The sequence below is a fragment of the Haematobia irritans genome, chromosome 1 (assembly GCF_050003625.1).
Source record: "Haematobia irritans isolate KBUSLIRL chromosome 1, ASM5000362v1, whole genome shotgun sequence".
Classification (NCBI taxonomy): Eukaryota; Metazoa; Arthropoda; class Insecta; order Diptera; family Muscidae; genus Haematobia; species Haematobia irritans.
In genome coordinates this window covers 54300837-54325067 of record NC_134397.1, presented here as the reverse complement: position 1 = coordinate 54325067, position 24231 = coordinate 54300837, and positions in this window count along the sequence as shown.

The following is a 24231-nucleotide window of genomic DNA, read 5'->3' as shown; positions in this document are numbered from 1 at the left end:
TTTAGGATTTGGGTGGATTTTTCGATTTTTTGGGGGTGGTCACGAATTATCGTCCTTTTCGCTCTAGGACGCTTAGTTTAGGAGATATGGCCAAAAGAAGTTTTTCATATACAAATTTCAATTTTTTTAGGATTTGGGTGGATTTTTCGATTTTTTGAGGGTGGTCACGAATTATCGTCCTTTTCGCTCTAGGACGCTTAGTTTAGGAGATATGGCCAAAAGAAGTTTTTCATATAAAAATTTCAATTTTTTTAGGATTTGGGAGGATTTTTCGATTTTTTGAGGGTGGTCACGAATTAAAGCCCTTTTCGCTCTAGGACGCTTAGTTTAGGAGATATGGCCAAAAGAAGTTTTTCATATAAAAATTTCAATTTTTTTAGGATTTGGGTGGATTTTTCGATTTGTTGAGGGTGGTCACGAATTATCGTCCTTTTCGCTCTAGGACGCTTAGTTTAGGAGATATGGCCAAAAGAAGTTTTTCATATAAAAATTTCAATTTTTTTAGGATTTGGGTGGATTTTTCGATTTTTTGGGGGTGGTCACGAATTATCGTCCTTTTCGCTCTAGGACGCTTAGTTTAGGAGATATGACCAAAAGAAGTTTTTCATATAAAAATTTCAATTTTTTTAGGATTTGGATGGATTTTTCGATTTTTTGGGGGTGGTCACGAATTAAAGCCCTTTTCGCTCTAGGACGCTTAGTTTAGGAGATATGGCCAAAAGAAGTTGTTCATATAAAAATTTCAATTTTTTTAGGATTTGGGTGGATTTTTCGATTTTTTGAGGGTGGTCACGAATTATCGTCCTTTTCGCTCTAGGACGCTTAGTTTAGGAGATATGGCCAAAAGAAGTTTTTCATATAAAAATTTTATTTTTTTTAGGATTTGGGTGGATTTTTCGATTTTTTGAGGGTGGTCACGAATTAAAGCCCTTTTCGCTCTAGGACGCTTAGTTTAGGAGATATGGCCAAAAGAAGTTTTTCATAAAAAAATTTCAATTTTTTTAGGATTTGGGTGGATTTTTCGATTTTTTGGGGGTGGTCACGAATTATCGTCCTTTTCGCTCTAGGACGCTTAGTTTAGGAGATATGGCCAAAAGAAGTTTTTCATATAAAAATTTCAATTTTTTTAGGATTTGGGTGGATTTTTCGATTTTTTGGGGGTGGGCACGAATTATCGTCCTTTTCGCTCTAGGACGCTTAGTTTAGGAGATATGGCCAAAAGAAGTTTTTCATATAAAAATTTCAATTTTTTTAGGATTTGGGTGGATTTTTCGATTTTTTGGGGGTGGTCACGAATTATCGTCCTTTTCGCTCTAGGACGCTTAGTTTAGGAGATATGGCCAAAAGAAGTTTTTCATATAAAAATTTCAATTTTTTTAGGATTTGGGTGGATTTTTCGATTTTTTGGGGGTGGTCACGAATTATCGACCTTTTCGCTCTAGGACGCTTAGTTTAGGAGATATGGCCAAAAGAAGTTTTTCATATAAAAATTTCAATTTTTTTAGGATTTGGGTGGATTTTTCGATTTTTTGAGGGTGGTCACGAATTATCGTCCTTTTCGCTCTAGGACGCTTAGTTTAGGAGATATGGCCAAAAGAAGTTTTTCATATAAAAATTTCAACTTTTTTAGGATTTGGGTGGATTTTTCGATTTTTTGAGGGTGGTCACGAATTAAAGCCCTTTTCGCTCTAGGACGCTTAGTTTAGGAGATATGGCCAAAAGAAGTTTTTCATATAAAAATTTCAATTTTTTTAGGATTTGGGTGGATTTTTCGATTTTTTGGGGGTGGTCACGAATTAAAGCCCTTTTCGCTCTAGGACGCTTAGTTTAGGAGATATGGCCAAAAGAAGTTTTTCATATAAAAATTTCAATTTTTTTAGGATTTGGGTGGATTTTTCGATTTTTTGAGGGTGGTCACGAATTAAAGCCCTTTTCGCTCTAGGACGCTTAGTTTAGGAGATATGGCCAAAAGAAGTTTTTCATATAAAAATTTCAATTTTTTTAGGATTTGGGTGGATTTTTCGATTTTTTGGGGGTGGTCACGAATTAAAGCCCTTTTCGCTCTAGGACGCTTAGTTTAGGAGATATGGCCAAAAGAAGTTTTTCATATAAAAATTTCAATTTTTTTAGGATTTGGGTGGATTTTTCGATTTTTTGGGGGTGGTCACGAATTATCGTCCTTTTCGCTCTAGGACGCTTAGTTTAGGAGATATGGCCAAAAGAAGTTTTTCATATAAAAATTTCAATTTTTTTAGGAGTTGGGTGGATTTTTTGATTTTTTGGGGGTGGTCACGAATTATCGTCCTTTTCGCTCTAGGACGCTTAGTTTAGGAGATATGGCCAAAAGAAGTTTTTCATATAAAAATTTCAATTTTTTTAGGATTTGGGTGGATTTTTCGATTTTTTGGGGGTGGTCACGAATTAAAGCCCTTTTCGCTCTAGGACGCTTAGTTTAGGAGATATGGCCAAACGAAGTTTTTCATATAAAAATTTCAATTTTTTTAGGATTGGGTGGATTTTTCGATTTTTTGGGGGTGGTCACGAATTAAAGCCCTTTTCGCTCTAGGACGCTTAGTTTAGGAGATATGGCCAAAAGAAGTTTTTCATATAAAAATTTCAATTTTTTTAGGATTTGGGTGGATTTTTCGATTTTTTGGGGGTGGTCACGAATTATCGTCCTTTTCGCTCTAGGACGCTTAGTTTAGGAGATATGGCCAAAAGAAGTTTTTCATATAAAAATTTCAATTTTTTTAGGATTTGGGTGGATTTTTCGATTTTTTGAGGGTGGTCACAAATTATCGTCCTTTTCGCTCTAGGACGCTTAGTTTAGGAGATATGGCCAAAAGAAGTTTTTCATATAAAAATTTCAATTTTTTTAGGATTTGGGTGGATTTTTCGATTTTTTGGGGGTGGTCACGAATTATCGTCCTTTTCGCTCTAGGACGCTTAGTTTAGGAGATATGGCCAAAAGAAGTTTTTCATATAAAAATTTCAATTTTTTTAGGATTTGGGTGGATTTTTCGATTTTTCGATGGCCAAAAGAAGTTTTTCATATAAAAATTTCATTTTTTTTAGGATTTGGGTGGATTTTTCGATTTTTTGGGGGTGGTCACGAATTATCGTCCTTTTCGCTCTAGGACGCTTAGTTTAGGAGATATGGCCAAAAGAAGTTTTTCATAGAAAAATTTCAATTTTTTTAGGATTTGGGTGGATTTTTCGATTTTTTGAGGGTGGTCACGAATTAAAGCCCTTTTCGCTCTAGGACGCTTAGTTTAGGAGATATGGCCAAAAGAAGTTTTTCATATAAAAATTTCAATTTTTTTTAGGATTTGGGTGGATTTTGCGATTTTTTGGGGGTGGTCTCGAATTATCGTCCTTTTCGCTCTAGGACGCTTAGTTTAGGAGATATGGCCAAAAGAAGTTTTTCATATAAAAATTTCAATTTTTTTAGGATTTGGGTGGATTTTTCGATTTTTTGGGGGTGGTCACGAATTAAAGCCCTTTTCGCTCTAGTACGCTTAGTTTAGGAGATATGGCCAAACGAAGTTTTTCATATAAAAATTTCAATTTTTTTAGGATTGGGTGGATTTTTCGATTTTTTGGGGGTGGTCTTTTGGATTTTTCGATTTTTTGGGGGTGGTCACGAATTAAAGCCCTTTTCGCTCTAGAACGCTTAGTTTAGGAGATATGGCCAAACGAAGTTTTTCATATAAAAATTTCAATTTTTTTAGGATTTGGGTGGATTTTTCGATTTTTTGGGGGTGGTCACGAATTATCGTCCTTTTCGCTCTAGGACGCTTAGTTTAGGAGATATGGCCAAAAGAAGTTTTTCATATAAAAATTTCAATTTTTTTAGGATTTGGGTGGATTTTTCGATTTTTTGAGGGTGGTCACGAATTAAAGCCCTTTTCGCTCTAGGACGCTTAGTTTAGGAGATATGGCCAAAAGAAGTTTTTCATATAAAAATTTCAATTTTTTTAGGATTTGGGTGGATTTTTCGATTTTTTGGGGGTGGTCACGAATTATCGTCCTTTTCGCTCTAGGACGCTTAGTTTAGGTGATATGGCCAAAAGAAGTTTTTCATATAAAAATTTCAATTTTTTTAGGAGTTGGGTGGATTTTTTGATTTTTTGGGGGTGGTCACGAATTATCGTCCTTTTCGCTCTAGGACGCTTAGTTTAGGAGATATGGCCAAAAGAAGTTTTTCATATAAAAATTTCAATTTTTTTAGGATTTGGGTGGATTTTTCGATTTTTTGGGGGTGGTCACGAATTAAAGCCCTTTTCGCTCTAGGACGCTTAGTTTAGGAGATATGGCCAAACGAAGTTTTTCATATAAAAATTTCAATTTTTTTAGGATTGGGTGGATTTTTCGATTTTTTGGGGGTGGTCACGAATTAAAGCCCGTTTCGCTCTAGGACGCTTAGTTTAGGAGATATGGCCAAAAGAAGTTTTTCATATAAAAATTTCAATTTTTTTAGGATTTGGGTGGATTTTTCGATTTTTTGGGGGTGGTCACGAATTATCGTCCTTTTCGCTCTAGGACGCTTAGTTTAGGAGATATGGCCAAAAGAAGTTTTTCATATAAAAATTTCAATTTTTTTAGGATTTGGGTGGATTTTTCGATTTTTTGGGGGTGGGCACGAATTATCGTCCTTTTCGCTCTAGGACGCTTAGTTTAGGAGATATGGCCAAAAGAAGTTTTTCATATAAAAATTTCAATTTTTTTAGGATTTGGGTGGATTTTTCGATTTTTTGGGGGTGGTCACGAATTAAAGCCCTTTTCGCTCTAGGACGCTTAGTTTAGGAGATATGGCCAAAAGAAGTTTTTCATATAAAAATTTCAATTTTTTTAGGATTTGGGTGGATTTTTCGATTTTTTGGGGGTGGTCACGAATTATCGTCCTTTTCGCTCTAGGACGCTTAGTTTAGGAGATATGGCCAAAAGAAGTTGTTCATATAAAAATTTCAATTTTTTTCTGATTTGGGTGGATTTTTCGATTTTTTGGGGGTGGTCACGAATTATCGTCCTTTTCGCTCTAGGACGCTTAGTTTAGGAGATATGGCCAAAAGAAGTTTTTCATATAAAAATTTAAATTTTTTTAGGATTTGGGTGGATTTTTCGATTTTTTTGGGGTGGTCACGAATTAAAGCCCTTTTCGCTCTAGGACGCTTAGTTTAGGAGATATGGCCAAAAGAAGTTTTTCATATAAAAATTTCAATTTTTTAGGATTTGGGTGGATTTTTCAATTTTTTGGGGTGGTCACGAATTATCGTCCTTTTCGCTCTAGGACGCTTAGTTTAGGAGATATGACCAAAAGAAGTTTTTCATATAAAAATTTCAATTTTTTTAGGATTTGGGTGGATTTTTCGATTTTTTGGGTGTGGTCACGAATTATCGTCCTTTTCGCTCTAGGACGCTTAGTTTAGGAGATATGGCCAAAAGAAGTTTTTCATATAAAAATTTCAATTTTTTAGGATTTGGGTGGATTTTTCGATTTTTTGGGGGTGGTCACGAATTAAAGCCCTTTTCGCTCTAGGACGCTTAGTTTAGGAGATATGGCCAAAAGAAGTTTTTCATATAAAAATTTCAATTTTTTTAGGATTTGGGTGGATTTTTCGATTTTTTGGGGGTGGTCACGAATTAAAGGAGATATGGCCAAAAGAAGTTTTTCATATAAAAATTTTAATTTTTTTAGGATTTGGGTGGATTTTTCGATTTTTTGAGGGTGGTCACGAATTATCGTCCTTTTCGCTCTAGGACGCTTAGTTTAGGAGATATGGCCAAAAGAAGTTTTTCATATAAAAATTTCAATTTTTTTAGGATTTGGGTGGATTTTTCGATTTTTTGAGGGTGGTCACGAATTAAAGCCCTTTTCGCTCTAGGACGCTTAGTTTAGGAGATATGGCCAAAAGAAGTTTTTCATATAAAAATTTCAATTTTTTTAGGATTTGGGTGGATTTTTCGATTTTTTGGGGGTGGTCACGAATTAAAGGAGATATGGCCAAAAGAAGTTTTTCATATAAAAATTTCAATTTTTTTAGGATTTGGGTGGATTTTTCGATTTTTTGAGGGTGGTCACGAATTATCGTCCTTTTCGCTCTAGGACGCTTAGATTAGGAGATATGGCCAAAAGAAGTTTTTCATATAAAAATTTCAATTTTTTTAGGATTTGGGTGGATTTTTCGATTTTTTGAGGGTGGTCACGAATTAAAGCCCTTTTCGCTCTAGGACGCTTAGTTTAGGAGATATGGCCAAAAGAAGTTTTTCATATAAAAATTTCAATTTTTTTAGGATTTGGGTGGATTTTTCGATTTTTTGGGGGTGGTCACGAATTAAAGGAGATATGGCCAAAAGAAGTTTTTCATATAAAAATTTCAATTTTTTTAGGATTTGGGTGGATTTTTCGATTTTTTGAGGGTGGTCACGAATTATCGTCCTTTTCGCTCTAGGACGCTTAGATTAGGAGATATGGCCAAAAGAAGTTTTTCATATAAAAATTTCAATTTTTTTAGGATTTGGGTGGATTTTTCGATTTTTTTGGGGTGGTCCCGAATTAAAGCCCTTTTCGCTCTAGGACGCTTAGTTTAGGAGATATGGCCAAAAGAAGTTTTTTTGGGTGTGGTCACGAATTATCGTCCTTTTCGCTCTAGGACGCTTAGTTTAGGAGATATGGCCAAAAGAAGTTTTTCATATAAAAATTTCAATTTTTTTAGGATTTGGGTGGATTTTTCGTTTTTTTGAGGGTGGTCACGAATTAAAGCCCTTTTCGCTCTAGGACGCTTAGTTTAGGAGATATGGCCAAAAGAAGTTTTTCATATAAAAATTTCAATTTTTTTAGGATTTGGGTGGATTTTTCGATTTTTTGGGGGTGGTCACGAATTAAAGGAGATATGGCCAAAAGAAGTTTTTCATATAAAAATTTCAATTTTTTTAGGATTTGGGTGGATTTTTCGATTTTTTGAGGGTGGTCACGAATTATCGTCCTTTTCGCTCTAGGACGCTTAGATTAGGAGATATGGCCAAAAGAAGTTTTTCATATAAAAATTTCAATTTTTTTAGGATTTGGGTGGATTTTTCGATTTTTTTGGGGTGGTCCCGAATTAAAGCCCTTTTCGCTCTAGGACACTTAGTTTAGGAGATATGGCCAAAAGAAGTTTTTCATATAAAAATTTCAATTTTTTTAGGATTTGGGTGGATTTTTCAATTTTTTGGGGGTGGTCACGAATTATCGTCCTTTTCGCTCTAGGACGCTTAGTTTAGGAGATATGACCAAAAGAAGTTTTTAATATAAAAATTTCAATTTTTTTAGGATTTGGGTGGATTTTTCGATTTTTTGAGGGTGGTCACGAATTAAAGCCCTTTTCGCTCTAGGACGCTTAGTTTAGGAGATATGGCCAAAAGAAGTTTTTCATATAAAAATTTCAATTTTTTTAGGATTTGGGTGGATTTTTCGATTTTTTGGGGGTGGTCACGAATTAAAGCCCTTTTCGCTCTAGGACGATTAGTTTAGGAGATATGGCCAAAAGAAGTTTTTCATATACAAATTTCAATTTTTTTAGGATTTGGGTGGATTTTTCGATTTTTTGGGGGTGGTCACGAATTATCGTCCTTTTCGCTCTAGGACGCTTAGTTTAGGAGATATGGCCAAAAGAAGTTTTTCATATAAAAATTTCAATTTTTTTAGGATTTGGGTGGATTTTTCGATTTTTTGGGGGTGGTCACGAATTATCGTCCTTTTCGCTCTAGGACGCTTAGTTTAGGAGATATGCCCAAAAGAAGTTTTTCATATAAAAATTTCAATTTTTTTAGGATTTGGGTGGATTTTTCGATTTTTTGGGGGTGGTCACGAATTATCGTCCTTTTCGCTCTAGGACGCTTAGTTTAGGAGATATGGCCAAAAGAAGTTTTTCATATAAAAATTTCAATTTTTTTAGGATTTGGGTGGATTTTTCGATTTTTTGGGGGTGGTCACGAATTAAAGCCCTTTTCGCTCTAGGACGCTTAGTTTAGGAGATATGGCCAAACGAAGTTTTTCATATAAAAATTTCAATTTTTTTAGGATTGGGTGGATTTTTCGATTTTTTGGGGGTGGTCTTTTGGATTTTTCGATTTTTTGGGGGTGGTCACGAATTAAAGCCCTTTTCGCTCTAGAACGCTTAGTTTAGGAGATATGGCCAAACGAAGTTTTTCATATAAAAATTTCAATTTTTTTAGGATTGGGTGGATTTTTCGATTTTTTGGGGGTGGTCACGAATTAAAGCCCTTTTCGCTCTAGGACGCTTAGTTTAGGAGATATGGCCAAAAGAAGTTTTTCATATAAAAATTTCAATTTTTTTAGGATTTGGGTGGATTTTTCGATTTTTTGAGGGTGGTCACAAATTATCGTCCTTTTCGCTCTAGGACGCTTAGTTTAGGAGATACGGCCAAAAGAAGTTTTTCATATAAAAATTTCAATTTTTTTTTAGGATCTGGGTGGATTTTTCGATTTTTTGGGGGTGGTCACGAATTAAAGCCCTTTTCGCTCTAGGACGCTTAGTTTAGGAGATATGGCCAAACGAAGTTTTTCATATAAAAATTTCAATTTTTTTAGGATTGGGTGGATTTTTCGATTTTTTGGGGGTGGTCTTTTGGATTTTTCGATTTTTTGGGGGTGGTCACGAATTAAAGCCCTTTTCGCTCTAGAACGCTTAGTTTAGGAGATATGGCCAAACGAAGTTTTTCATATAAAAATTTCAATGTTTTTAGGATTTTGGTGAATTTTTCGATTTTTTGGGGGTGGTCACGAATTAAAGACCTTTTCGCTCTAGAACGCTTAGTTTAGGAGATATGGCCAAAAGAAGTTTTTCATATACAAATTTCAATTTTTTTAGGATTTGGGTGGATTTTTCGATTTTTTGGGGGTGGTCACGAATTATCGTCCTTTTCGCTCTAGGACGCTTAGTTTAGGAGATATGGCCAAAAGAAGTTTTTCATATACAAATTTCAATTTTTTTAGGATTTGGGTGGATTTTTCGATTTTTTGGGGGTGGTCACGAATTATCGTCCTTTTCGCTCTAGGACGCTTAGTTTAGGAGATATGGCCAAAAGAAGTTTTTCATATAAAAATTTCAATTTTTTTAGGATTTGGGTGGATTTTTCGATTTTTTGAGGGTGGTCACGAATTAAAGCCCTTTTCGCTCTAGGACGCTTAGTTTAGGAGATATGGCCAAAAGAAGTTTTTCATATAAAAATTTCAATTTTTTTAGGATTTGGGTGGATTTTTCGATTTTTTGGGGGTGGTCACGAATTATCGTCCTTTTCGCTCTAGGACGCTTAGTTTAGGAGATATGGCCAAAAGAAGTTTTTCATATAAAAATTTCAATTTTTTTAGGATTTGGGTGGATTTTTCGATTTTTTGAGGGTGGTCACGAATTAAAGCCCTTTTCGCTCTAGGACGCTTAGTTTAGGAGATATGGCCAAAAGAAGTTTTTCATATAAAAATTTCAATTTTTTTAGGATTTGGGTGGATTTTTCGATTTTTTGGGGGTGCTCACGAATTAAAGGAGATATGGCCAAAAGAAGTTTTTCATATAAAAATTTCAATTTTTTTAGGATTTGGGTGGATTTTTCGATTTTTTGAGGGTGGTCACGAATTATCGTCCTTTTCGCTCTAGGACGCTTAGATTAGGAGATATGGCCAAAAGAAGTTTTTCATATAAAAATTTCAATTTTTTTAGGATTTGGGTGGATTTTTCGATTTTTTTGGGGTGGTCCCGAATTAAAGCCCTTTTCGCTCTAGGACGCTTAGTTTAGGAGATATGGCCAAAAGAAGTTTTTTTGGGTGTGGTCACGAATTATCGTCCTTTTCGCTCTAGGACGCTTAGTTTAGGAGATATGGCCAAAAGAAGTTTTTCATATAAAAATTTCAATTTTTTTAGGATTTGGGTGGATTTTTCGATTTTTTGAGGGTGGTCACGAATTAAAGCCCTTTTCGCTCTAGGACGCTTAGTTTAGGAGATATGGCCAAAAGAAGTTTTTCATATAAAAATTTCAATTTTTTTAGGATTTGGGTGGATTTTTCGATTTTTTGGGGGTGGTCACGAATTAAAGGAGATATGGCCAAAAGAAGTTTTTCATATAAAAATTTCAATTTTTTTAGGATTTGGGTGGATTTTTCGATTTTTTGAGGGTGGTCACGAATTATCGTCCTTTTCGCTCTAGGACGCTTAGATTAGGAGAATGGCCAAAAGAAGTTTTTCATATAAAAATTTCAATTTTTTTAGGATTTGGGTGGATTTTTCGATTTTTTTGGGGTGGTCCCGAATTAAAGCCCTTTTCGCTCTAGGACACTTAGTTTAGGAGATATGGCCAAAAGAAGTTTTTCATATAAAAATTTCAATTTTTTTAGGATTTGGGTGGATTTTTCAATTTTTTGGGGGTGGTCACGAATTATCGTCCTTTTCGCTCTAGGACGCTTAGTTTAGGAGATATGACCAAAAGAAGTTTTTCATATAAAAATTTCAATTTTTTTAGGATTTGGGTGGATTTTTTGATTTTTTGAGGGTGGTCACGAATTAAAGCCCTTTTCGCTCTAGGACGCTTAGTTTAGGAGATATGGCCAAAAGAAGTTTTTCATATAAAAATTTCAATTTTTTTAGGATTTGGGTGGATTTTTCGATTTTTTGGGGGTGGTCACGAATTAAAGCCCTTTTCGCTCTAGGACGCTTAGTTTAGGAGATATGGCCAAAAGAAGTTTTTCATATACAAATTTCAATTTTTTTAGGATTTGGGTGGATTTTTCGATTTTTTGGGGGTGGTCACGAATTATCGTCCTTTTCGCTCTAGGACGCTTAGTTTAGGAGATATGGCCAAAAGAAGTTTTTCATATAAAAATTTCAATTTTTTTAGGATTTGGGTGGATTTTTCGATTTTTTGGGGGTGGTCACGAATTATCGTCCTTTTCGCTCTAGGACGCTTAGTTTAGGAGATATGGCCAAAAGAAGTTTTTCATATAAAAATTTCAATTTTTTTAGGATTTGGGTGGATTTTTCGATTTTTTGGGGGTGGTCACGAATTATCGTCCTTTTCGCTCTAGGACGCTTAGTTTAGGAGATATGGCCAAAAGAAGTTTTTCATATAAAAATTTCAATTTTTTTAGGATTTGGGTGGATTTTTCGATTTTTTGGGGGTGGTCACGAATTAAAGCCCTTTTCGCTCTAGGACGCTTAGTTTAGGAGATATGGCCAAACGAAGTTTTTCATATAAAAATTTCAATTTTTTTAGGATTGGGTGGATTTTTCGATTTTTTGGGGGTGGTCTTTTGGATTTTTCGATTTTTTGGGGGTGGTCACGAATTAAAGCCCTTTTCGCTCTAGAACGCTTAGTTTAGGAGATATGGCCAAACGAAGTTTTTCATATAAAAATTTCAATTTTTTTAGGATTGGGTGGATTTTTCGATTTTTTGGGGGTGGTCACGAATTAAAGCCCTTTTCGCTCTAGGACGCTTAGTTTAGGAGATATGGCCAAAAGAAGTTTTTCATATAAAAATTTCAATTTTTTTAGGATTTGGGTGGATTTTTCGATTTTTTGAGGGTGGTCACAAATTATCGTCCTTTTCGCTCTAGGACGCTTAGTTTAGGAGATATGGCCAAAAGAAGTTTTTCATATAAAAATTTCAATTTTTTTAGGATCTGGGTGGATTTTTCGATTTTTTGGGGGTGGTCACGAATTAAAGCCCTTTTCGCTCTAGGACGCTTAGTTTAGGAGATATGGCCAAACGAAGTTTTTCATATAAAAATTTCAATTTTTTTAGGATTGGGTGGATTTTTCGATTTTTTGGGGGTGGTCTTTTGGATTTTTCCATTTTTTGGGGGTGGTCACGAATTAAAGCCCTTTTCGCTCTAGAACGCTTAGTTTAGGAGATATGGCCAAACGAAGTTTTTCATATAAAAATTTCAATGTTTTTAGGATTTTGGTGAATTTTTCGATTTTTTGGGGGTTGTCACGAATTAAAGCCCTTTTCGCTCTAGGACGCTTAGTTTAGGAGATATGGCCAAAAGAAGTTTTTCATATACAAATTTAAATTTTTTTAGGATTTGGGTGGATTTTTCGATTTTTTGGGGGTGGTCACGAATTATCGTCCTTTTCGCTCTAGGACGCTTAGTTTAGGAGATATGGCCAAAAGAAGTTTTTCATATAAAAATTTCAATTTTTTTAGGATTTGGGAGGATTTTTCGATTTTTTGGGGGTGGCCACGAATTATCGTCCTTTTCGCTCTAGGACGCTTAGTTTAGGAGATATGGCCAAAAGAAGTTTTTCATATAAAAATTTCAATTTTTTTAGGATTTGGGTGGATTTTTCGATTTTTTGAGGGTGGTCACGAATTAAAGCCCTTTTCGCTCTAGGACGCTTAGTTTAGGAGATATGGCCAAAAGAAGTTTTTCATATAAAAATTTCAATTTTTTTAGGATTTGGGTGGATTTTTCGATTTTTTGGGGGTGGTCACGAATTATCGTCCTTTTCGCTCTAGGACGCTTAGTTTAGGAGATATGGCCAAAAGAAGTTTTTCATATAAAAATTTAAATTTTTTTAGGATTTGGGTGGATTTTTCGATTTTTTGAGGGTGGTCACGAATTAAAGCCCTTTTCGCTCTAGGACGCTTAGTTTAGGAGATATGGCCAAAAGAAGTTTTTCATATAAAAATTTCAATTTTTTTAGGATTTGGGTGGATTTTTCGATTTTTTGGGGGTGGTCACGAATTATCGTCCTTTTCGCTCTAGGACGCTTAGTTTAGGAAATATGGCCAAAAGAAGTTTTTCGTATAAAAATTTCAATTTTTTTAGGATTTGGGTGGATTTTTCGATTTTTTGAGGGTGGTCACGAATTAAAGCCCTTTTCGCTCTAGGACGCTTAGTTTAGGAGATATGGCCAAAAGAAGTTTTTCATATAAAAATTTCAATTTTTTTAGGATTTGGGTGGATTTTTCGATTTTTTGGGGGTGGTCACGAATTATCGTCCTTTTCGCTCTAGGACGCTTAGTTTAGGAGATATGGTCAAAAGAAGTTTTTCATATAAAAATTTCAATTTTTTTAGGATTTGGGTGGATTTTTCGATTTTTTGGGGGTGGGCACGAATTATCGTCCTTTTCGCTCTAGGACGCTTAGTTTAGGAGATATGGCCAAAAGAAGTTTTTCATATAAAAATTTCAATTTTTTTAGGATTTGGGTGGATTTTTCGATTTTTTGAGGGTGGTCACGAATTATCGTCCTTTTCGCTCTAGGACGCTTAGTTTAGGAGATATGGCCAAGAAGTTTTTCATATAAAAATTTCAATTTTTTTAGGATTTGGGTGGATTTTTCGATTTTTTGAGGGTGGTCACGAATTATCGACGCTTAGTTTAGGAGATATGGCCAAAAGAAGTTTTTCATATAAAAATTTCAATTTTTTTAGGATTTGGGTGGATTTTTCGATTTGTTTGGGGTGGTCACGAATTAAAGCCCTTTTCGCTCTAGGACGCTTAGTTTAGGAGATATGGCCACAAGAAGTTTTTCATATAAAAATTTCAATTTTTTTAGGATTTGGGTGGATTTTTCGATTTTTTGAGGGTGGTCACGAATTAAAGCCCTTTTCGCTCTAGGACGCTTAGTTTAGGAGATATGGCCAAAAGAAGTTTTTCATATAAAAATTTCAATTTTTTTAGGATTTGGGTGGATTTTTCGATTTTTTGAGGGTGGTCACGAATTAAAGCCCTTTTCGCTCTAGGACGCTTAGTTTAGGAGATATGGCCAAAAGAAGTTTTTCATATAAAAATTTCAATTTTTTTAGGATTTGGGTGGATTTTTCGATTTTTTGGGGGTGGTCACGAATTATCGTCCTTTTCGCTCTAGGACGCTTAGTTTAGGAGATATGGCCAAAAGAAGTTTTTCATATAAAAATTTCAATTTTTTTAGGATTTGGGTGGATTTTTCGATTTTTTGGGGGTGGTCACGAATTATCGTCCTTTTCGCTCTAGGACGCTTAGTTTAGGAGATATGGCCAAAAGAAGTTTTTCATATAAAAATTTCAATTTTTTTAGGATTTGGGTGGATTTTTCGATTTTTTGGGGGTGGTCACGAATTATCGTCCTTTTCGCTCTAGGACGCTTAGTTTAGGAGATATGGCCAAAAGAAGTTTTTCATATAAAAATTTCAATTTTTTTAGGATTTGGGTGGATTTTTCGATTTTTTGAGGGTGGTCACGAATTATCGTCCTTTTCGCTGTAGGACGCTTAGTTTAGGAGATATGGCCAAAAGAAGTTTTTCATATAAAAATTTCAATTTTTTTAGGATTTGGGTGGATTTTTCAATTTTTTTGGGGTGGTCACGAATTAAAGCCCTTTTCGCTCTAGGACGCTTAGTTTAGGAGATATGGCCAAACGAAGTTTTTTATATTAAAATTTAAATTTTTTTAGGATCGGGTGGATTTTTCGATTTTTTGGGGGTGGTCACGAATTAAAGCCCTTTTCGCTCTAGGACGCTTAGATTAGGAGATATGGCCAAAAGAAGTTTTTCATATAAAAATTTCAATTTTTTTAGGATTTGGGTGGATTTTTCGATTTTTTGGGGGTGGTCACGAATTATCGTCCTTTTCGCTCTAGGACGCTTAGTTTAGGAGATATGGCCAAAAGAAGTTTTTCATATAAAAATTTCAATTTTTTTAGGATTGGGTGGATTTTTCGATTTTTTGAGGGTGGTCACAAATTATCGTCCTTTTCGCTCTAGGACGCTTAGTTTAGGAGATATGGCCAAAAGAAGTTTTTCATATAAAAATTTCAATTTTTTTAGGATTTGGGTGGATTTTTCGATTTTTTGGGGGTGGTCACGAATTAAAGCCCTTTTCGCTCTAGGACGCTTAGTTTAGGAGATATGGCCAAAAGAAGTTTTTCATATAAAAATTTCAATTTTTTTAGGATTTGGGTGGATTTTTCGATTTTTTGGGGGTGGTCACGAATTATCGTCCTTTTCGCTCTAGGACGCTTAGTTTAGGAGATATGGCCAAAAGAAGTTTTTCATATAAAAATTTCAATTTTTTTAGGATTTGGGTGGATTTTTCGATTTTTTGGGGGTGGTCACGAATTATCGTCCTTTTCGCTCTAGGACGCTTAGTTTAGGAGATATGGCCAAAAGAAGTTTTTCATATAAAAATTTCAATTTTTTTAGGATTTGGGTGGATTTTTCGATTTTTTGAGGGTGGTCACGAATTATCGTCCTTTTCGCTGTAGGACGCTTAGTTTAGGAGATATGGCCAAAAGAAGTTTTTCATATAAAAATTTCAATTTTTTTAGGATTTGGGTGGATTTTTCAATTTTTTTGGGGTGGTCACGAATTAAAGCCCTTTTCGCTCTAGGACGCTTAATTTAGGAGATATGGCCAAAAGAAGTTTTTCATATAAAAATTTCAATTTTTTTAGGATTTGGGTGGATTTTTCGTTTTTTTGAGGGTGGTCACGAATTAAAGCCCTTTTCGCTCTAGGACGCTTAGTTTAGGAGATATGGCCAAAAGAAGTTTTTCATATAAAAATTTCAATTTTTTTAGGATTTGGGTGGATTTTTCGATTTTTTGAGGGTGGTCACGAATTAAAGCCCTTTTCGCTCTAGGACGCTTAGTTTAGGAGATATGGCCAAAAGAAGTTTTTCATATAAAAATTTCAATTTTTTTAGGATTTGGGTGGATTTTTCGATTTTTTGGGGGTGGTCACGAATTATCGTCCTTTTCGCTCTAGGACGCTTAGTTTAGGAGATATGGCCAAAAGAAGTTTTTCATATAAAAATTTCAATTTTTTTAGGATTTGGGTGGATTTTTCGATTTTTTGGGGGGGTCACGAATTATCGTCCTTTTCGCTCTAGGACGCTTAGTTTAGGAAATATGGCCAAAAGAAGTTTTTCGTATAAAAATTTCAATTTTTTTAGGATTTGGGTGGATTTTTCGATTTTTTGAGGGTGGTCACGAATTAAAGCCCTTTTCGCTCTAGGACGCTTAGTTTAGGAGATATGGCCAAAAGAAGTTTTTCATATAAAAATTTCAATTTTTTTAGGATTTGGGTGGATTTTTCGATTTTTTGGGGGTGGTCACGAATTATCGTCCTTTTCGCTCTAGGACGCTTAGTTTAGGAAATATGGCCAAAAGAAGTTTTTCGTATAAAAATTTAAATTTTTTTAGGATTTGGGTGGATTTTTCGATTTTTTGAGGGTGGTCACGAATTAAAGCCCTTTTCGCTCTAGGACGCTTAGTTTAGGAGATATAGCCAAAATAAGTTTTTCATATAAAAATTTCAATTTTTTTAGGATTTGGGTGGATTTTTCGATTTTTTGGGGGTGGTCACGAATTATCGTCCTTTTCGCTCTAGGACGCTTAGTTTAGGAGATATGGCCAAAAGAAGTTTTTCATATAAAAATTTCAATTTTTTTAGGATTTGGGTGGATTTTTCGATTTTTTGAGGGTGGTCACGAATTAAAGCCCTTTTCGCTCTAGGACGCTTAGTTTAGGAGATATGGCCAAAAGAAGTTTTTCATATAAAAATTTCAATTTTTTTAGGATTTGGGTGGATTTTTCGATTTTTTGAGGGTGGTCACGAATTATCGTCCTTTTCGCTGTAGGACGCTTAGTTTAGGAGATATGGCCAAAAGAAGTTTTTCATATAAAAATTTCAATTTTTTTAGGATTTGGGTGGATTTTTCAATTTTTTTGGGGTGGTCACGAATTAAAGCCCTTTTCGCTCTAGGACGCTTAGTTTAGGAGATATGGCCAAAAGAAGTTTTTCATATAAAAATTTCAATTTTTTTAGGATTTGGGTGGATTTTTCGATTTTTTGAGGGTGGTCACGAATTAAAGCCCTTTTCGCTCTAGGACGCTTAGTTTAGGAGATATGGCCAAAAGAAGTTTTTCATATAAAAATTTAAATTTTTTTAGGATTTGGGTGGATTTTTCGATTTTTTGAGGGTGGTCACGAATTAAAGCCCTTTTCGCTCTAGGACGCTTAGTTTAGGAGATATGGCCAAAAGAAGTTTTTCATATAAAAATTTCAATTTTTTTAGGATTTGGGTGGATTTTTCGATTTTTTGGGGGTGGTCACGAATTATCGTCCTTTTCGCTCTAGGACGCTTAGTTTAGGAGATATGGCCAAAAGAAGTTTTTCATATAAAAATTTCAATTTTTTTAGGATTTGGGTGGATTTTTCGATTTTTTGAGGGTGCTCACGAATTAAAGCCCTTTTCGCTCTAGGACGCTTAGTTTAGGAGATATGGCCAAAAGAAGTTTTTCATATAAAAATTTCAATTTTTTTAGGATTTGGGTGGATTTTTCGATTTTTTGGGGGTGGTCACGAATTATCGTCCTTTTCGCTCTAGGACGCTTAGTTTAGGAGATATGGCCAAAAGAAGTTTTTCATATAAAAATTTCAATTTTTTTAGGATTTGGGTGGATTTTTCGATTTTTTGAGGGTGGTCACGAATTAAAGCCCTTTTCGCTCTAGGACGCTTAGTTTAGGAGATATGGCCAAAAGAAGTTTTTCATATAAAAATTTCAATTTTTTTAGGATTTGGGTGGATTTTTCGATTTTTTGGGGGTGGTCACGAATTATCGTCCTTTTCGCTCTAGGACGCTTAGTTTAGGAAATATGGCCAAAAGAAGTTTTTCGTATAAAAATTTCAATTTTTTTAGGATTTGGGTGGATTTTTCGATTTTTTGAGGGTGGTCACGAATTAAAGCCCTTTTCGCTCTAGGACGCTTAGTTTAGGAGATATGGCCAAAAGAAGTTTTTCATATAAAAATTTCAATTTTTTTAGGATTTGGGTGGATTTTTCGATTTTTTGGGGGTGGTCACGAATTATCGTCCTTTTCGCTCTAGGACGCTTAGTTTAGGAGATATGGTCAAAAGAAGTTTTTCATATAAAAATTTCAATTTTTTTAGGATTTGGGTGGATTTTTCGATTTTTTGGGGGTGGGCACGAATTATCGTCCTTTTCGCTCTAGGACGCTTAGTTTAGGAGATATGGCCAAAAGAAGTTTTTCATATAAAAATTTCAATTTTTTTAGGATTTGGGTGGATTTTTCGATTTTTTGAGGGTGGTCACGAATTATCGTCCTTTTCGCTCTAGGACGCTTAGTTTAGGAGATATGGCCAAGAAGTTTTTCATATAAAAATTTCAATTTTTTTAGGATTTGGGTGGATTTTTCGATTTTTTGAGGGTGGTCACGAATTATCGACGCTTAGTTTAGGAGATATGGCCAAAAGAAGTTTTTCATATAAAAATTTCAATTTTTTTAGGATTTGGGTGGATTTTTCGATTTGTTTGGGGTGGTCACGAATTAAAGCCCTTTTCGCTCTAGGATGCTTAGTTTAGGAGATATGGCCACAAGAAGTTTTTCATATAAAAATTTCAATTTTTTTAGGATTTGGGTGGATTTTTCGATTTTTTGAGGGTGGTCACGAATTAAAGCCCTTTTCGCTCTAGGACGCTTAGTTTAGGAGATATGGCCAAAAGAAGTTTTTCATATAAAAATTTCAATTTTTTTAGGATTTGGGTGGATTTTTCGATTTTTTGAGGGTGGTCACGAATTAAAGCCCTTTTCGCTCTAGGACGCTTAGTTTAGGAGATATGGCCAAAAGAAGTTTTTCATATAAAAATTTCAATTTTTTTAGGATTTGGGTGGATTTTTCGATTTTTTGGGGGTGGTCACGAATTATCGTCCTTTTCGCTCTAGGACGCTTAGTTTAGGAGATATGGCCAAAAGAAGTTTTTCATATAAAAATTTCAATTTTTTTAGGATTTGGGTGGATTTTTCGATTTTTTGGGGGTGGTCACGAATTATCGTCCTTTTCGCTCTAGGACGCTTAGTTTAGGAGATATGGCCAAAAGAAGTTTTTCATATAAAAATTTCAATTTTTTTAGGATTTGTGTGGATTTTTCGATTTTTTGGGGGTGGTCACGAATTATCGTCCTTTTCGCTCTAGGACGCTTAGTTTAGGAGATATGGCCAAAAGAAGTTTTTCATATAAAAATTTCAATTTTTTTAGGATTTGGGTGGATTTTTCGATTTTTTGAGGGTGGTCACGAATTATCGTCCTTTTCGCTGTAGGACGCTTAGTTTAGGAGATATGGCCAAACGAAGTTTTTTATATTAAAATTTAAATTTTTTTAGGATCGGGTGGATTTTTCGATTTTTTGGGGGTGGTCACGAATTAAAGCCCTTTTCGCTCTAGGACGCTTAGATTAGGAGATATGGCCAAAAGAAGTTTTTCATATAAAAATTTCAATTTTTTTAGGATTTGGGTGGATTTTTCGATTTTTTGGGGGTGGTCACGAATTATCGTCCTTTTCGCTCTAGGACGCTTAGTTTAGGAGATATGGCCAAAAGAAGTTTTTCATATAAAAATTTCAATTTTTTTAGGATTGGGTGGATTTTTCGATTTTTTGAGGGTGGTCACAAATTATCGTCCTTTTCGCTCTAGGACGCTTAGTTTAGGAGATATGGCCAAAAGAAGTTTTTCATATAAAAATTTCAATTTTTTTAGGATTTGGGTGGATTTTTCGATTTTTTGGGGGTGGTCACGAATTAAAGCCCTTTTCGCTCTAGGACGCTTAGTTTAGGAGATATGGCCAAAAGAAGTTTTTCATATAAAAATTTCAATTTTTTTAGGATTTGGGTGGATTTTTCGATTTTTTGGGGGTGGTCACGAATTATCGTCCTTTTCGCTCTAGGACGCTTAGTTTAGGAGATATGGCCAAAAGAAGTTTTTCATATAAAAATTTCAATTTTTTTAGGATTTGGGTGGATTTTTCGATTTTTTGGGGGTGGTCACGAATTATCGTCCTTTTCGCTCTAGGACGCTTAGTTTAGGAGATATGGCCAAAAGAAGTTTTTCATATAAAAATTTCAATTTTTTTAGGATTTGGGTGGATTTTTCGATTTTTTGAGGGTGGTCACGAATTATCGTCCTTTTCGCTGTAGGACGCTTAGTTTAGGAGATATGGCCAAAAGAAGTTTTTCATATAAAAATTTCAATTTTTTTAGGATTTGGGTGGATTTTTCAATTTTTTTGGGGTGGTCACGAATTAAAGCCCTTTTCGCTCTAGGACGCTTAGTTTAGGAGATATGGCCAAAAGAAGTTTTTCATATAAAAATTTCAATTTTTTTAGGATTTGGGTGGATTTTTCGATTTTTTGAGGGTGGTCACGAATTAAAGCCCTTTTCGCTCTAGGACGCTTAGTTTAGGAGATATGGCCAAAAGAAGTTTTTCATATAAAAATTTCAATTTTTTTAGGATTTGGGTGGATTTTTCGATTTTTTGAGGGTGGTCACGAATTAAAGCCCTTTTCGCTCTAGGACGCTTAGTTTAGGAGATATGGCCAAAAGAAGTTTTTCATATAAAAATTTCAATTTTTTTAGGATTTGGGTGGATTTTTCGATTTTTTGGGGGTGGTCACGAATTATCGTCCTTTTCGCTCTAGGACGCTTAGTTTAGGAGATATGGCCAAAAGAAGTTTTTCATATAAAAATTTCAATTTTTTTAGGATTTGGGTGGATTTTTCGATTTTTTGGGGGTGGTCACGAATTATCGTCCTTTTCGCTCTAGGACGCTTAGTTTAGGAAATATGGCCAAAAGAAGTTTTTCGTATAAAAATTTCAATTTTTTTAGGATTTGGGTGGATTTTTCGATTTTTTGAGGGTGGTCACGAATTAAAGCCCTTTTCGCTCTAGGACGCTTAGTTTAGGAGATATGGCCAAAAGAAGTTTTTCATATAAAAATTTCAATTTTTTTAGGATTTGGGTGGATTTTTCGATTTTTTGGGGGTGGTCACGAATTATCGTCCTTTTCGCTCTAGGACGCTTAGTTTAGGAAATATGGCCAAAAGAAGTTTTTCGTATAAAAATTTCAATTTTTTTAGGATTTGGGTGGATTTTTCGATTTTTTGAGGGTGGTCACGAATTAAAGCCCTTTTCGCTCTAGGACGCTTAGTTTAGGAGATATAGCCAAAATAAGTTTTTTATATAAAAATTTCAATTTTTTTAGGATTTGGGTGGATTTTTCGATTTTTTGGGGGTGGTCACGAATTATCGTCCTTTTCGCTCTAGGACGCTTAGTTTAGGAGATATGGCCAAAAGAAGTTTTTCATATAAAAATTTCAATTTTTTTAGGATTTGGGTGGATTTTTCGATTTTTTGAGGGTGGTCACGAATTAAAGCCCTTTTCGCTCTAGGACGCTTAGTTTAGGAGATATGGCCAAAAGAAGTTTTTCATATAAAAATTTCAATTTTTTTAGGATTTGGGTGGATTTTTCGATTTTTTGAGGGTGGTCACGAATTATCGTCCTTTTCGCTGTAGGACGCTTAGTTTAGGAGATATGGCCAAAAGAAGTTTTTCATATAAAAATTTCAATTTTTTTAGGATTTGGGTGGATTTTTCAATTTTTTTGGGGTGGTCACGAATTAAAGCCCTTTTCGCTCTAGGACGCTTAGTTTAGGAGATATGGCCAAAAGAAGTTTTTCATATAAAAATTTCAATTTTTTTAGGATTTGGGTGGATTTTTCGATTTTTTGAGGGTGGTCACGAATTAAAGCCCTTTTCGCTCTAGGACGCTTAGTTTAGGAGATATGGCCAAAAGAAGTTTTTCATATAAAAATTTAAATTTTTTTAGGATTTGGGTGGATTTTTCGATTTTTTGAGGGTGGTCACGAATTAAAGCCCTTTTCGCTCTAGGACGCTTAGTTTAGGAGATATGGCCAAAAGAAGTTTTTCATATAAAAATTTCAATTTTTTTAGGATTTGGGTGGATTTTTCGATTTTTTGGGGGTGGTCACGAATTATCGTCCTTTTCGCTCTAGGACGCTTAGTTTAGGAGATATGGCCAAAAGAAGTTTTTCATATAAAAATTTCAATTTTTTTAGGATTTGGGTGGATTTTTCGATTTTTTGGGGGTGGTCACGAATTATCGTCCTTTTCGCTCTAGGACGCTTAGTTTAGGAAATATGGCCAAAAGAAGTTTTTCGTATAAAAATTTCAATTTTTTTAGGATTTGGGTGGATTTTTCGATTTTTTGAGGGTGGTCACGAATTAAAGCCCTTTTCGCTCTAGGACGCTTAGTTTAGGAGATATAGCCAAAATAAGTTTTTCATATAAAAATTTCAATTTTTTTAGGATTTGGGTGGATTTTTCGATTTTTTGGGGGTGGTCACGAATTATCGTCCTTTTCGCTCTAGGACGCTTAGTTTAGGAGATATGGCCAAAAGAAGTTTTTCATATAAAAATTTCAATTTTTTTAGGATTTGGGTGGATTTTTCGATTTTTTGAGGGTGCTCACGAATTAAAGCCCTTTTCGCTCTAGGACGCTTAGTTTAGGAGATATGGCCAAAAGAAGTTTTTCATATAAAAATTTCAATTTTTTTAGGATTTGGGTGGATTTTTCGATTTTTTGGGGGTGGTCACGAATTATCGTCCTTTTCGCTCTAGGACGCTTAGTTTAGGAGATATGGCCAAAAGAAGTTTTTCATATAAAAATTTCAATTTTTTTAGGATTTGGGTGGATTTTTCGATTTTTTGGGGGTGGGCACGAATTATCGTCCTTTTCGCTCTAGGACGCTTAGTTTAGGAGATATGGCCAAAAGAAGTTTTTCATATAAAAATTTCAATTTTTTTAGGATTTGGGTGGATTTTTCGATTTTTTGAGGGTGGTCACGAATTAAAGCCCTTTTCGCTCTAGGACGCTTAGTTTAGGAGATATGGCCAAAAGAAGTTTTTCATATAAAAATTTCAATTTTTTTAGGATTTGGGTGGATTTTTTTTGAGGGTGGTCACGAATTATCGACGCTTAGTTTAGGAGATATGGCCAAAAGAAGTTTTTCATATAAAAATTTCAATTTTTTTAGGATTTGGGTGGATTTTTCGATTTGTTTGGGGTGGTCACGAATTAAAGCCCTTTTCGCTCTAGGACGCTTAGTTTAGGAGATATGGCCAAAAGAAGTTTTTCATATAAAAATTAAAATTTTTTTAGGATTTGGGTGGATTTTTCGATTTTTTGAGGGTGGTCACGAATTAAAGCCCTTTTCGCTCTAGGACGCTTAGTTTAGGAGATATGGCCAAAAGAAGTTTTTCATATAAAAATTTCAATTTTTTTAGGATTTGGGTGGATTTTTCGATTTTTTGAGGGTGGTCACGAATTAAAGCCCTTTTCGCTCTAGGACGCTTAGTTTAGGAGATATGGCCAAAAGAAGTTTTTCATATAAAAATTTCAATTTTTTTAGGATTTGGGTGGATTTTTCGATTTTTTGGGGGTGGTCACGAATTATCGTCCTTTTCGCTCTAGGACGCTTAGTTTAGGAGATATGGCCAAAAGAAGTTTTTCATATAAAAATTTCAATTTTTTTAGGATTTGGGTGGATTTTTCGATTTTTTGAGGGTGGTCACGAATTAAAGCCCTTTTCGCTCTAGGACGCTTAGTTTAGGAGATATGGCCAAAAGAAGTTTTTCATATAAAAATTTCAATTTTTTTAGGATTTAGGTGGATTTTTCGATTTTTTGGGGGTGGTCACGAATTAAAGCCCTTTTCGCTCTAGGACGCTTAGTTTAGGAGATATGGCCAAAAGAAGTTTTTCATATACAAATTTCAATTTTTTTAGGATTTGGGTGGATTTTTTTTGAGGGTGGTCACGAATTATCGACGCTTAGTTTAGGAGATATGGCCAAAAGAAGTTTTTCATATAAAAATTTCAATTTTTTTAGGATTTGGGTGGATTTTTCGATTTGTTTGGGGTGGTCACGAATTAAAGCCCTTTTCGCTCTAGGACGCTTAGTTTAGGAGATATGGCCAAAAGAAGTTTTTCATATAAAAATTAAAATTTTTTTAGGATTTGGGTGGATTTTTCGATTTTTTGAGGGTGGTCACGAATTAAAGCCCTTTTCGCTCTAGGACGCTTAGTTTAGGAGATATGGCCAAAAGAAGTTTTTCATATAAAAATTTCAATTTTTTTAGGATTTGGGTGGATTTTTCGATTTTTTGAGGGTGGTCACGAATTAAAGCCCTTTTCGCTCTAGGACGCTTAGTTTAGGAGATATGGCCAAAAGAAGTTTTTCATATAAAAATTTCAATTTTTTTAGGATTTGGGTGGATTTTTCGATTTTTTGGGGGTGGTCACGAATTATCGTCCTTTTCGCTCTAGGACGCTTAGTTTAGGAGATATGGCCAAAAGAAGTTTTTCATATAAAAATTTCAAT